This window comes from Oncorhynchus tshawytscha, linkage group LG22, assembly GCF_018296145.1.
Source record: "Oncorhynchus tshawytscha isolate Ot180627B linkage group LG22, Otsh_v2.0, whole genome shotgun sequence".
NCBI lineage: Eukaryota > Metazoa > Chordata > Actinopteri > Salmoniformes > Salmonidae > Oncorhynchus > Oncorhynchus tshawytscha.
This window is the reverse complement of record NC_056450.1, coordinates 11598336-11612757: the sequence shown is the minus strand read 5'-3', so window position 1 is coordinate 11612757 and position 14422 is coordinate 11598336. Positions and strand designations below refer to the sequence as shown.

Here is a 14422-nt window from a genome sequence, read left to right as displayed (position 1 = left end):
ACGGGAGGGAGGGAAGCCTTGTTTTCAACTGCAAGCAACAGCCCTGTCCCAGCCTCAAATCTCTCCCCCACTCTTCTTCTTTGCTGCCTTTTTCTGTCTGATTTCCATTTAGTCATCTACATCTCTCCAGTCGGTTGACAAACTCGTATATTTCAGAGGATGGCACAGCAAAGCCTTTTTCCCTCACTTGTGCTAATGTTGTCTTCAGTTGGCAGACAGAGCAGCAGGGAAATGTCCATGTCTCCTGTCTGTGACAGGTCTGGTCTTAGTCAGCAGGGGGCGCTAATGAAGCAGGCCAGTTATGCAGCAGTCCCATCTCTTCTTATTACCTCTTGTTGCGTTTCACTCCGATTGCCTGCATTGCATAAACGTTTTAGACATGATTAGAGCTTTTTAAAAATACACTTTGTATTATATCCCATGTGGTTTTAAATGAACTCATCAAAGAAGCCATTTGACTCCGAACAGAAACGTTCAACTTTTTACATTTCATTTTAAGAGTATTTTAAGGAGTTTGAACAAACCCTTTGAACTGAGCTGCTTTTGGCAACAGGGAGGGAGAGAAGGGGAGATAGAGAGAGTCAGTCAACTGGACTGCAGTCTCTTTCCTCACGTTATTTCTCAATTTTTATTTGAAAGTGCTTGGTCTTTATAGCTCTTCCTTTGGTCCTACTTCATAGTATTATAACCGTTCCATTCTGCGGTAACTCAGCGCCCCAGAGGCATTTGTGAGTCTGTTCCAGCCACCGCATGAGACATGCGCCCTGGCGTAACATTAGTCAAGTTCACCTGTCCAATAATTCACTGAGTACATCCAGGTGTCCCATGAAAGTCTGGTACTGACACTACCTACTATAGCTGTCTACGAGTAGAGTCATCATCACATTGCTTAACACTACCTGTACTGAGGTTAGGCTTAGATAACAATTTCATGTGTTTTCCAAAGGGTTTGTACCATAGTCGTATGAAGCTAATTTAAACCTTTGTTGTAGGTCTGGGACTGTTCAGGCCGATAGCTAGGCCTTCAGTTCTGAGTTAATACTGGACTGACTGACTGACTGCCTGACCGTGCTGTGGCGGTTAGCAGCAGGGCCGTGCATGGACCTTTCAGGGGGCAGGTGCTCAAAATGAGTTATGATTGACAGTTACAGATATGATTGGTAGTTAGACATGATTGACATCAGGAAAAGAGGGTAAACTGTCAGCGGATCATTGATGTTGATGATGGCTGTAAATCTGCTAGTTAGCTAGATTGATTGTTTCTACTGATTGTGATACATCTTCAATGCTTTTAAATAATAACTTAATAATATAGATAATATTGATCATCTTTTAATTCATGATGTGTGGCTTGTGTGGATATTTTTGTATATGGAGGTTAGCTAGAGTCTAGACTACCTATTCAGTGCTTAATTTGTAATTTGTGCCGTTATTGTGCCCGAAAATCTCCCCTGCAAGAATCCCCCCTCTCTCGTGAACGCACACACTTAATTCTTCATTGCTGCGACTTGCTTGCTAGTTGAGATTTCACTAGTATTGTCTGCAGCTTTCGGTTTGGCTTTTGAAAAGTGTATTAGTCTATAAATACATCTCTTTGCCAAAATTCTTCTTCTCCCCATGTCTTATTCGACTAGTAGTTGTTCTGAAATGTTTATTGGGGGGGGGGGCAGCATTGTATTGCCTGCCCAAAGCTCCCCCTTCTATCTTGGGACTGCAAGGCCTGGCACACTTCAGAATCATTTTGGTAGCTCATGTTGACTAGTAGTGTGTGTCACAGAAAGTATTTGACTCTGGCCACAACATTTAAGGAAATTAGAAGGGGGGGAGAGAGGATTTCGGCAAGGCCATTTTCTTGCCTGCCAAAATTCTCCCCCCCCTCCCTTCTAAATTCCTTAATTTTGTCACTAGAGTCATAAACTTTCTGTGACACACACGACCAGTCAACAGTGTGGAGACGAATGGATTCGGTTCAGTCGGTTGTCCTGATAGCTGCCAACAACAGCAGCATGGCGCTAGTTAAAACTTGTAAAAGAAAGTGATGTTTATTTTGATGGGCCAGGGAGAAATAACTTGTAGTATCGATCACCCTCTGGATGTCACCGTGACATGCCAATTAACTAACCTAGCGACAAGCCTGTGCCAATGAATGTTGTATCAAGGTGCTTGCCAACGGGAGATGTGATTTTATTTTAGGATAATAGGATAACAGCCTACACAAGAAATAACTTGTAAAATTGGTAGTAGCCATCTGAATGGCATTATCCGAGATAGTCTACTGCTCAAATGGGGAGAGTTTGCGCTGCAAGCCGGCAACACTACAATACGGGAACAGTGTCCTTCACACCCGCTTGCGTGTAGCCAATAACAGCCCACAAGCTTAAACTAGCTAGCTGGGAAGGGTTCATCAGGATCACTGACTGAACCGAATCCGTTTATCTTCACTTGACTCTTGCTGCGAGACATATGTCATCAATTTGGACATGTGGAGTGTCCGTATAGCCTCCCCCTTTCCGGTTTCACTGACTCACGCAATGATGCGCAGCTCACTCGCCAGCAATGGCCGACGTGTTTGTGCCAAAAACACACTGTAGCGACCCGCACAGACAGCTGTGCGTTATGTGTTATGCTGTTAGTTGTTTGTTGTACGTACCAGTACCCAGTGTTCGCGGGGTCCGCCATGCCAATCAACCTGCTCTCTGCCAATCACGGGAATGCCTGGAATGTTCTGATGCCGGGCATCCTGGCGGTTGGCGGAGTGGCGTGGAAGGGGGATGGGCAGGGGGATGGAGCACTGGAAGTTAAGGCCAGGTTTAGCCATTGTTCTCTCTCTTACGTCTGGCCTTGACAAGAGAAGGTCACGGTTGTTTTTATAGGGTATCCTTCATTTATTTGGCGTGGGCTACGGCCAAACGGTAGCCTGTGAGAAGTTGGGTTAATAAACCGTCAATTCGTAAACTCAATTCTCAATCTGGACAATTGTTCCTTTTGTGATCTAGTCAGGTCATTACAATACCTTACTCTGTAAAACAATGTTCGCCCAATAGGCATATTTGGAAGTTGATCAAATATTTTGGTAGCTTACAGCAGATAGATTCCAACCTGTTTTCCCGCGATTGGATTTGAAATATTATGAAAGGCCTCTCTTAGCTGCATGCTGTTCACCTTCAGATGTGCTGCTTGTTCCCGACTTCAGGCTTATGCCTTGTTATTGGGCTACACACAATCTGCAGCTATTGGTCTTTTGTGGCTAAATTATAGGCCTAGTTGTGGTGTAGAAGGCTATTCTGAATTATTTCATGTATTTCTGAACAGACCGCAGTAATTTATATTTATTTGGCAAATGTATTTACATTTGTCAGGGGTGCTGCATCCCCTCCAGGACCCTTCCCGTGGCTATGGTTCTAAAAGGAACTGGTGATCAGCCAACCAGACTGAATGTTAACGATGATGCTAACCAAGTGTTACTCTACTGTGGCAGCTCTGTTGACATTTAAACTAGGTAGATGGCTACACACTCGACCGGTGAAGCCATGCATTTTTGGATCCCGGGCGGGTGTGCCAAACTCCATACAGGACAGACTGGGAGAAAGGCACAAGCGTCGCACATGAGCTCCGTATAGGGCAGATCAGCGGTCGGGGTGGGGGGTGTCGAACTTGACGAAGTCACGACGACTTGGGGGCAGTGGGCTCAGAACAACAACAACAAAAACTGTTTACAAAAAAAAAAAGAAAACAAATTATACCACCCAAAAGGGACCTGGGTGGGATGGCAAAGGGGCAGGTGTTTGGGCACAAGAATACCCCTACTTGTGCACCTGACTGATTTAGCGGCAGCATTCTTGGCACAGGAAGGAGAAGAGGCCAGTCTGAGCTCGCTCTGTAACAGGTCTCCCACATATATAGTTAATTACACCCCCCCCCCTGTCTCTACGGGAACGGGACAGGACCAGACAGGCCCCGAAAGGTGTGGGCTCTCACAGCAACGCGCCCCTCCTAGTACAAACAGCTGCAGGGAAGGTGACGGAATGGAAGGGTGGATGGATGGAAGGGGAGAGGTTTCAACCAGCTGACTGACTTCTATTTCTCTCTTTTGGTTTCATTAGTTTCACTTGGATGGTTTTGACCTTTTTATTCCTGCCCCTTTATATATTCATTTGATGACTAATATCTCTCTGATGTTATTGTTTTTTGGAAGCAGTGACACTATTTGGAAGTAATATTATCCACCCTTTTTAAAGCGAGTCACGAACGAAACAGTCCCTTGAACTTCCAGCGTGGTGAAATAATTGCCTGAACAAATGCAAAAACAACACACAACGTCACGCCGTCAGCTATTCAACAATCATCTATAGGGTGACTGAAACCCAGGTATTGAGGCACAGTGGTAAGCCTTAATTCCTTACCGAGTTACCTAATGATGCTTCCCTTCCCTGCTTGGCTCTCCTCCGGCATGAGTCTGGCTCTAGCTGCCTCTTGGCACGGACAGATCAGAGGACTATTTAAAGCAGCTGTGCACATCCTTTTAATTTTCATACGGCTCTTTCTCCCTTTTCCCCCCCTCTTTTTGTCCTGGTCTAATGAGGAACAGTCTGTTTTGAAAAGGTCTTAGGCATGAGGGCGGCCAACACTGGAGCACGATTTATAGATGTACTGTCAATAATTCGAGGTAAAATGATCTCGCTGTCTCTCTGTGTGCGCGCTCGTGGGAGAGAGAGTGTGTGTGTGTGTTTGCGTGTGTGTTTTTGTGTGTGTGTGCGTGTGTGTGCGTGCGTGCGCGCGTGCAAGTGTATATGGATATACCTTTTAATTTGCATTGAAAGTAGACCCATATTCTACGTGCTCAGAGCCCTGTGTCCTGGTTGTCTTTGGCTGTTGATTTGTGAAGACACATACTTCTACCATCCAGTAAGTGATTTAATATTGCTTGAAGCAGGAAAATATGTACATAACTCATGCTTGATTGTCATCCAAATATTCCTCACAACTTGTATGGCCTTTTATATAACAAGCACCAAAATAAATATAGCTTAAGTAGACCCGTTATGAGTCGTAAGGAGAATTAAGAGAGCACAGAGTCTCCGATTGGGGTTTCTTAGCAGGAAAAGGAAGGAAGGATTACCTAATTTTCTGTGTAAGGAAAGTTTTCCCTGTATGAGAAGTCAAATGCTTTTGTCACTAATGGCAACCTATTCCCTAATGTAGTGCTACGTTTGACTAGGGCCCATAGGAGTCTGTTCCAAAGTGGCGCACTACACATAGGGAATAGGGTGCCATTTGAGACGGAGCTAGAACCACTCCGGCTGGCATTGGGTGGGATTTCTGCTGTGGTGGTACTGTGATGTTAGACTACTAAGCAGGATTTGGGCATTGGGATTGCTCAGGGAAAAGTAGGCTAATGGGTTTTCAATGTGAAGTACATAGTGGAAGTTAAGAGCAGTGTTTTTTGATATGCCTGTTAAAGACTGGAACTCCTTCTTCACACAGAAACCAATAATGCTTATGATAGTGTTTTATATTCATTTCAAGCATTTTCTTTTTTTTCTCTGGACATGATTTATGGAAACGTACCTTTTTATAGAGCAACAGAATTGAAGTATTTCTACGGCATAGGCTACATCTCACTTCTGCGATCGCGTGGTTGAATTGGCCGAGGACATGAAAGCATTTGCGATCTGGAAAGTGATTTCACCCCATAAAGCACAGGCCTCTACTGTGTAATCTCAATGACACACAGAGCACATTTTGAAATACGTTAACGATCAAATTTTCCATTCCAGTGGATGTTCTACTTCAGGTAGTATGACTATGTAATATTCCACTTCCGGTAATCGTACGTGACGTCTACAGGCACACACACACACACACACACACACAGAGGGGGATTGGGTAAAGACACAGTCTCTGCTGGTGGCTATAGCCAAGCAGGAAGCCATGGGTGACGTACAGACCTATACTTAGAGTCACAGTTGGCCTCATGCAAGCTACAACAAGCTTTTTGACTCCACAGAACTCCCAACGCACCGCCATCATCGTCTATTAGCCAATCGACCTCTTTCTTCCCATACTGTATTTTTCTACCATTCTCTTGACGTTAAAACAAGGGGTTGTTTCCGAAGTTCTCACGTACGCAAATTGCTTAGGCGGTATTCCGATGGTAAATCGTTCTCAACGACAGTGGCAGATTTGATCGCCGTTGTGTTTTTTACTTGGGTTTCCTTGAAATAAGTTTAGTAGTGACCCCATCAGTCTTGGGTCATTCATTTTTCAATCGTGATTGGCGAGACAACGAATGATGCAAATGAAGGCAGTCATCAGATTAAATAGTGCTCTCCGTGGAGATACTTACCTTGCTGGGTAGTAGGCTTGCATCAAAAAAACACGACCAATTTCACAGCAAAACAATGTCACACGTCATTGAAATGCGGAAAAGAAAGGGGGATACCCCTGTACGTATGGAAATTAGGCCTAAGGATTTGACACGCGGCCAACAGTGTGTGTGTGTGTGTGTGTGTGTGTGTGTGTGTGTGTGAGACGTGAGCCGTTCCTTCTCAGGAAGGTATTCAAAGCCAGGAGGAGGTACCCATGAGATGGTGACGCCAACCCCAAGCCATGTGAGCCACTTTTAACTGGAAGCAGGCAGTGGAATAACAGGAAGAGGGCATCTGACTGGGCAACCCCAACGACCAACCGACACTCCAATGGAAATGGCCTTGGGACGACAGGGAGTCAGGGACGACCAATGTAACTGGCTGGTTTTTCAAAGTCTTTTATAACGAGGCTCACCGTGGCGTAGATGGTGGGTTGAAACGACATAACATTCAAATCCCTCCTCACACGTGAAGCTCTGCTCTTCTTCATAGCAAACCAAACTAAAGCCTTCATGTGTAATTACTGGTTAGGGCTAATTTCTGAGGGAGGGAGTCAGCAGGATGGTTGAAGCTAATTAACGGTTTAAGAATGACGGTCTTGTCTGAGCCTTCAATTAGGAAAAAGGACCCGTGTTCTCGAGAAAATCTCCCCAAAATCCAAAACATGTTATTATCGCGGATACGACGAGTAATAGTAGGCAACTTTTTTTTGTAAATCAGTCGCATGAACTCCCAAACCAGACTCCAGTCCCTGGAACTTCCAACAGAATTTATGGTGAAATAATTAGGCTACATGTATCCTTTTTTTTTATTACCCTTCTCGCCCGCTCTTTACGCTCTACACACTTATCTTCCTCTCCGTTTTACCCCTTTGTCTCCTGAACACACCTTGTGAAAGAATATCTGGACTTATCGGTCCGGGAGGGATTAATGCCAAGGTCCGGCATCAAGGGAGGGTCACCTCTTTACACAGAATACATTCCCCTTCTCCTCCCCAACAATGACACTGCCACCACAGACTAATCCTTCAGGGTAATTGCGTGGCTGCCGCCCCATCTTTTAAACACAGACTGCTGTAATTGAGGTTGGCAACGGCGGGTGGTGGGTTGGGCAGGGGGACGCGTATGTTGACTTGTTTTGAAGAGGAGAGATTAGTTTGGGCTTCCCATCCTGAACAGAACTGACCTCTCCCCTCCCCAGGCTGTGCCTCCAGGAAGTCTCTCCAGCCTCCCTGCAGCCATGGGACCCCTGAATCGTTTTTCAGAGTTGGTTAATTGTAGACTCCTCTAGGCTTAGGTTGAATGACAAAAGAACAGAGAGCAGTGTACTGGCCCATGTTTGTGGACAGGTTAGCACAGTAGACTGTGCGAAGACATGGGGTCATGAGGGAGGCAGTCATTTTGATATTTCAGCCACCAGAAGTTTCAACAATATTGAGGTTAACTTCCGTGCCCATAGGATTAGAATATTCCAATATCATGTCATCAAGATTGAAATCATATACGCAAGTGACTTATTTTAATCTGATATTGAAAGACGTAAGCAAGTGCAGTTCTCTAGCACTGCTTCTTACACTGTTCCCTCCCATTGACAACTTATTTTACTATGTAGGAAAGAACCACTAAAACGCCGCCTCTTTTTCCTGTCAGCTCTTTTTAAAGCACAAATACACCGTCCTGCGTGCTACTCTCTGACCTTGTGCCACTGAGGGGTCAGGGGTCAAACACAGGGACAAATGGGAGGGAGAGGTGAATACGGAGCAAGATACACATGAGTAGGGAGAAGCATAGAAATTGTGGGTAAATCCAGTTTTAGTCATTCAATTTCTGTGAAGACGGGGGGGAGAACATGAGATGTTTAGAATAAGGACTGGTTTCTATACAAGTCAGTGAGTCAGTCCAGGATGTGTGTATGCTGGTAGGTCTTTGAGTGGAGGGAGAGGTTGATGGTGTAGTTGGGGGCGGGGTATCGCAAACACCGAGGCAGCTCACATGTTCATGCTCAATCTAGTCTCGTCTGTCAGGTTGTCCTGTGGTGTTCTACTACCTTGGAGCTCTTCCTGCTCATAGAGCTCGAGGGACTTTAAAACACTTTCTCTCACGCTCCCTTACTGACGGATGAACGAGATTAGAGAGAAGCTTCCATCGAGGGTGGGATTTTAACTTCTGGTCTGCCTGCCACCGAGCTACCGACAGTTGTGACCTTGGAAGTATTTTGTCACTTACCCATCGAAACCGAGAGATTATTTTCGGGGGAACCCTTTTTCCCAGCTGTTTTTTTTCTTCCAAACTGGAGGTGAGTGATCGAGAACATCCTTACCCCTCTCACAACCTCTCCTGCTGCGTGCGTTTAGTACGGAGGTTCGGTGAAAGGAACCCAGCATGTGTGTGTTATTGTCTGCCTAGGGTTGTGTGATTTTAGGGTTGATCTTACATTTTGGTTCACAGCTAGGTGTAATCTATAGGGACAGGTGGGAGAATGGTCTGGCAAAGGGATATCATACCTGAACTGAGTAGATCCACAGCCAGAGTGAAGCTGAGTGATATGTTGTTCCTCAGTGAGAATGCTAGTGCAATGCACCCTCTCTTTATGTCTTGACTTTTAAACCCTTTTGTTCCTCGGGGCGCATAGGCCACCTACAAACTTCCTGGAGCCTTTTCAGTCAGCCCCCATGTTCTCCCTATCTCTACACTGTTCCTGCCTGCTAGTGATGATGGCGTACACACAGACATCAATTGCAACGTTTGGGGGGCCTTTTTAAGTCTCTTTTTTTTTGTCAGACGTCAGCATATTCTACATCTGCTTCTTATATCAACAACCCAAGATCCTCAACAGCACACGCCAGCCCAGCCAGTGCCCCCTCCATTAGCTTCATACCAAATTTAAAGTGGCTTACCAACTATTCATTTCCAAGTCGAAATTGGAACTGCCTGTGTCCAAATCAGCAATTTGTCTCTAGGAGTTTCCAGCAGTTCCCAAAATTTATTTTCTTTTTCACGCACTTCCTCTTTTTTGGGGGGGGTCGTGCACATCGCCTTCCTGCCTATCGGTCTCTTTTCCTTCCCTGAAGCTATGGATAGGAAGCCTGGTTGCATCACAGTCCAGCAGTTGCAGCCTGAGAAAACACTCGCTCCGTCTCAGTGCACTTGACTGCGTTAGAGCGGAGACAGACCAGCTGCCGGTGAGTGGGTCTTCAGATTTCTCATGTGGTCACCCCAAATAACTCTCGATGTTTGTGTGTCAGGAAAAAGTTGTCTCTCGTTTTGCCTTCGTTGACAGTTCAGTGTCTGACGAGGCCAACAGCAAATCTGCAGTTTTCTGATTGTTTAAAAAGGTTTTTTTTGGAATGCTTCTGCGTATATATGGTATGTCATATGGATATAGGACAAAAGGCTTGGCTTCAGGGTGGTCTGAGTCTCTTCCTCGTTGAAGTACGAGCCTATTTCTCAAGGTGTGGGTGTGAAATCATGCTACATGTTGAAACACACTTTTGGTGGAATGTTTCCTTTGTAAAAAAGAGCGGCTATTTCCTGTAAAGTTCTGTGAGATGGATGTCCTTCAGTTTATCTCTGTCCTAGAACAGACAATTCCCAAACTCTACTGTACATCCACTGACCAAACACAGCTAATCAAATGGACCGTTGACTATTGACGATGAGCTGTTTTTTTTATTTTCTATAGTTTTTTTTGCCACTGCGTAATCATGTGGTTTGTGTTGGAGACTGCTATATTCTGAACTGATGTCAGGTTCCCTCTCTCTAGTCCGGACCTGTTTCCCTAGCGTACTCTCTACGGTGTGTACATCTGGAAAAGTCAGTCCTCTCCTAAGACTTACAGTAGGAGATGTGTCATAGGTTTGTCATCATTACCACACTCCATGTGGTTTTCCCCCCCCCCAGTCTGCCTGACAACTCCTTTTTAAAATACATTTCATCAGATGACAAGTCACACAGTTTAGTTTGACTAATGACTTTCCCACTGATGGGATCAGATGTCAGGCCTGTTTGGTTGGGAGTGTTCAACCCAGCCTGGGAAAAATGCATCCGGTTGTACATCAACATTATTTGACTGAATTTAAACAGAAAAGCTGCAGGCATTTTAGTACAACACTAGAGAAATGACCTAATCTACTTCACTAATACCTGTGGCATTGGCCTGAATGACATCATAATCCTTTATCATATATACTGTATATACATCAAGTACCACAAGCGAAGTAAAATCTGCAACATTTTAAAATATTTTTTAAAGATCTAACACCTCACGGCACAACGGGGCCTGTGAAGAGACGTGCGCACGCACACCTTGTAATATTGTAGATTTGTAGTGATGGAGAAGTGATGTAATGTTTTTGTTTATGATGTAGGCTGTGACGTTTTGTAGAGATGTGGTTGTTTTAATCCTGTTTGGACCCCAGGAACAGTAGCTGCTGCCTTGGCAACAAATACAAAAAAAAAATGTATCCTGTCAACCAGACACCAGTCACTCAGCCTCAGGTGTGGGCTTGGATGTTTCACTCTGCCAATCATCTCCTCATTACAGATCGAAAACAAGTCTCCCTACAGTACAAGCCTTTATACATGAATCATCCCATGCGTCCCAGAAACACATGCACGCTCACTCTGCCCTAGCTTTGAACGCTCCGATACAACAAGTGCCTCTGTTTTGAAGAGTTCCATATGTGTTTGAAGAAAAGCAAACCCTTCCACAGTAAAGGGAGGGGGAGGGGCGGGGGTTAATAGTAAAGAGACACGCCAGGCTAGCGTTGTGTAAGACCTCCTGCGGCCTGGTCCTGGCACTCTCTCAGAGCCCAGCTAGAGGACCGGACCGATGGCGGGAGAAGAAAGAGAGAGCGCGGAGGCACTGTTCTCCCCTGCCTCTTCTCACAGACTCACCCAAGTTTATTTATTGAAAAAGAAATGGTCAGATCTGGCCCAGTCCTGACCCGGGTCTCTGATCTATCCCTTTGATCTCATTTATCCCTCTACCCCCCTTCACCTCTCTGTTTCTACCCAGCCTACCAGTAGCAGCCAGAACTAAAAGGGTACAGTCAGTGGTGTAGTGGTGCCTGGAGAAGTGGGTTTACTCTGATTTGGCCCCAAAATTTCCCGTTTTAATGACATGCACTCCGAATGATCTAAAATGCTTAAACCACATCAGGAGACCACTTTTTTTTTTAGGTATTTAAACAAATCAGACTTTTTTTTAAGTGTACTTACCCTTTAATTTAAGTGCCAGGCACCTAGCACTGTTTTGATTAGTGGTGTTTCTGTAGCACATGAGATGGAGTTTTCAAAACAAATGGCCAATGGATTGATGCAAGTGATCATGACATCATTCTGACAGGTAGGCATGGGCTACTTTGTAGCTAGTTAACATTTTGTTGAAGTATTTGAGAAAGCCTTTCCATCTACCAGAAGGCCTATAATTAGCATCACTATATATTCTTTTCTGTTCCTTAACTGTTTGAAACCTAGACTTTTTACTTCATATATATGAGGCGTGTCCTACCTTGCTTCAAAGTAGCCTATAGCCAAAGTCCCACCATAGAAACGTGGAGGCAATTATTTTACAAAGGACTTTCTTTCATTGTCTTCCAGCCAAAAGCGTGATCCTTGTCATATTAGCAACCCATGATAGTCCTTAGATCTCCCCTCTTAATTTCTCATTAATATTTCCACGAGACTGCTCACATATGCGTGGGATTTAGTGGGGTTTTTCCACAAATTGCATTTAGTAACATTTGCGCTGTTCTAGGCCCACTGCCGTGTGCACGTTGCTGCACTGAAAATGTGAAGAAAAAAATCGTCTATCGTCATTTTTTTAAAGCTTAACATTCTGATCTGCCTTTATTAATTGATACGGTGTATACCTCCACTACACTATTATGACACGTACTCTGGCGATTAAGAAGTGAGTATACGCAACACCCACTGAAAAATAGGTGTGTGTGCGGCGTATACCTGCGTTTTATCCTCCGCTACATCACTGGATACACTGAGGCTACAGCGTGTGATGTTTAGGACACTGACCTCTACAGTGAACCGAGGGGGGCCCCCCCCAGTCGCGTGCTCAACTCCCAAGAGGGGCATGAAAATGTGTTCTCAGAAAATGGTAACTAAAAGTAATGATGGCCTAGTTGGCAGGCCTAAGAAGAAGTGATTTAACTGTCTTTTTGATGTAACGCAGACTCCCTGGGTATTTTAGTGTTTAGCATTTGCGTACCAATCCATCATTCTGAATTAAAACCATGATTGATACGATGTCCCAGTAGTACAGCTGTAGGATTACGGTGAGTGCTGGCCACCCAGGCTGAAGCTGTATATTTTCTTTTAAGTGGTGTGGAGAGAGTCTCTCCCACGCAGCTCATTGATAAGTTGTAAGGCATGCCGACGGAGTCAGAGTCTGAACACAGAGTCCCAGAACAGACCAGACCAGGATAGGAAGGACTGGGAAGGGTTAGAGAGCGGAGAAGCTTTTCAGTTCTGGGACATCTGCTGTGGCTTTACCGAGTTAAAGTTCATATAAGGAAATCAAATTGGGCTCCCGAGTGGCGCAGCGGTCTAAGGCACTGCATCTCAGTGCAGGAGTGCAAGAGGCATCACTGGCGTCACGAATCCAGGCTGTATCACATCCGGATGTGATTGGGAGTCCCATAGGGCGGCGCACAATTGGCCCAGCGTCGTCCAGGTTTGGCCGGGGTAGGCCATCATTGTAAATAAGTTAAATACAAAATTAAAATCAATTCATTAGGCCCTAATCTATGGATTTCACAAAACTGGGCAGAGCTGCAGCCATGGATGGGCCTTGGAGGGCATAGGTCCACCCAATGGGGAGCATTTTATTGTCCCCAGCACAAGGTGCACCTGTGTAATGATCATGCTGTTAATCAGCTTCTTGATATGCCACACCTGTCAGGTGGATGGATTATCCTGGCTAAGGAGAAATGCTCACTAACGGGGATGTAAACAAGTTTGTGCACAACATTTGAGAGATATGAACTTTTTGTGCATATAGAACATTTCTAGGGTTTTGTATTTTTATTTCCTCTCATAAAACATGGGACCATCACTTTACATGTTGTGTTTTATATTTTTGTTCAATGTATTTGATTAGTTAGACGGGAGTGAGTCTGACACCAGTGTATGAGGGAGTCTGAAGTCTCTACCGCCTGTCTCGTTTGAGGGTGTGTGAGTGCACACAGTCTTACTATTTGTACAAGACTGTACACGACTGAGTCAAACCAATCATTTGTGTGTCACTTTTGCGTGTGTTGTGATAACGTGTCATCCAAGGTCGGTAGACACCAGTCGAGCCTCATTTACGGTCCAAGCCGGGGGAGGGTGTGTCTGTGTGTGTGTGTGTGTGATTCAGTACGTCTTACGTATTTAAATGACTGATGATGAGAAGGCATATCTGCTTTCAGGTAACTAACGCTAAAGGGTGAACTCTGCTTCAAGTTGCCAAATCAAAGATGTCTAACACGTTAGTGCCTGGCCCTGAAGTGATGTTTTAGTGTGGGGGTGGAGTGATGTTATTGTGGAATAGTTCCCTGAAACACTCTACAGCACACTATCAACTGACTGCAGTGTAACAAGGCACACAGTAAATTACTGAAAGGAAGGCTTTATTAGAGGACTGTAGCCATATCCAAATGTCATCATGACTGTTTGGGCTGTGCTCGACCCAGCTAAACACAATCATCTGTCTTGACTGAACGTTCGTCATAGCTGTTCAGTGGTGTGTTGATTTAGGCTGCGTGTGTGTGTCTGTGTGATGGCTGCTGGAGACTGACTGTATGTGGATGACCCAATGGAAAGATGGGAAGGGAATTTAATTAGCTTTGGGTGTGGGCACCAACGTGTGTGTTTGTGTGTGTGTGGAGCAGTAAACTAAACACAACAAGGGCCCTATTTTCTCTTTCACATTGTCTCTCAATAATCAGTCTCCTTCCACCAATATCCCATCCTGACAACTTTGCTCCAGTGAGTGCTATTCCACCTTTCACTTACACACTATGACATTGTACAGGCACTCGTTGCAACGTTCACTGG

At 44.9% G+C, this 14422-nt stretch overlaps 1 protein-coding gene across 7 annotated transcripts in view; it reads left to right on the top strand.

Annotated features, from left to right (window-relative positions):
- The window catches only part of LOC112221796 (pleckstrin homology domain-containing family G member 5), a 67957-nt gene that overhangs the window by 23903 nt on the left and 29632 nt on the right, over positions 1 to 14422 (top strand). Inside the window, exon 1 of one of the 7 annotated variants that reach the window (XM_042303743.1) lies at positions 8371 to 8663. The exons of 5 other annotated variants lie outside the window; for them this stretch is intronic. The gene's annotated coding sequence lies outside the window, so the exon portion shown is untranslated. Of the gene's footprint in view, positions 1 to 8370; positions 8664 to 9386; positions 9550 to 14422 lie in introns of those variants that run through there. One more of the 7 variants, XM_042303744.1, reaches the window with a different exon arrangement.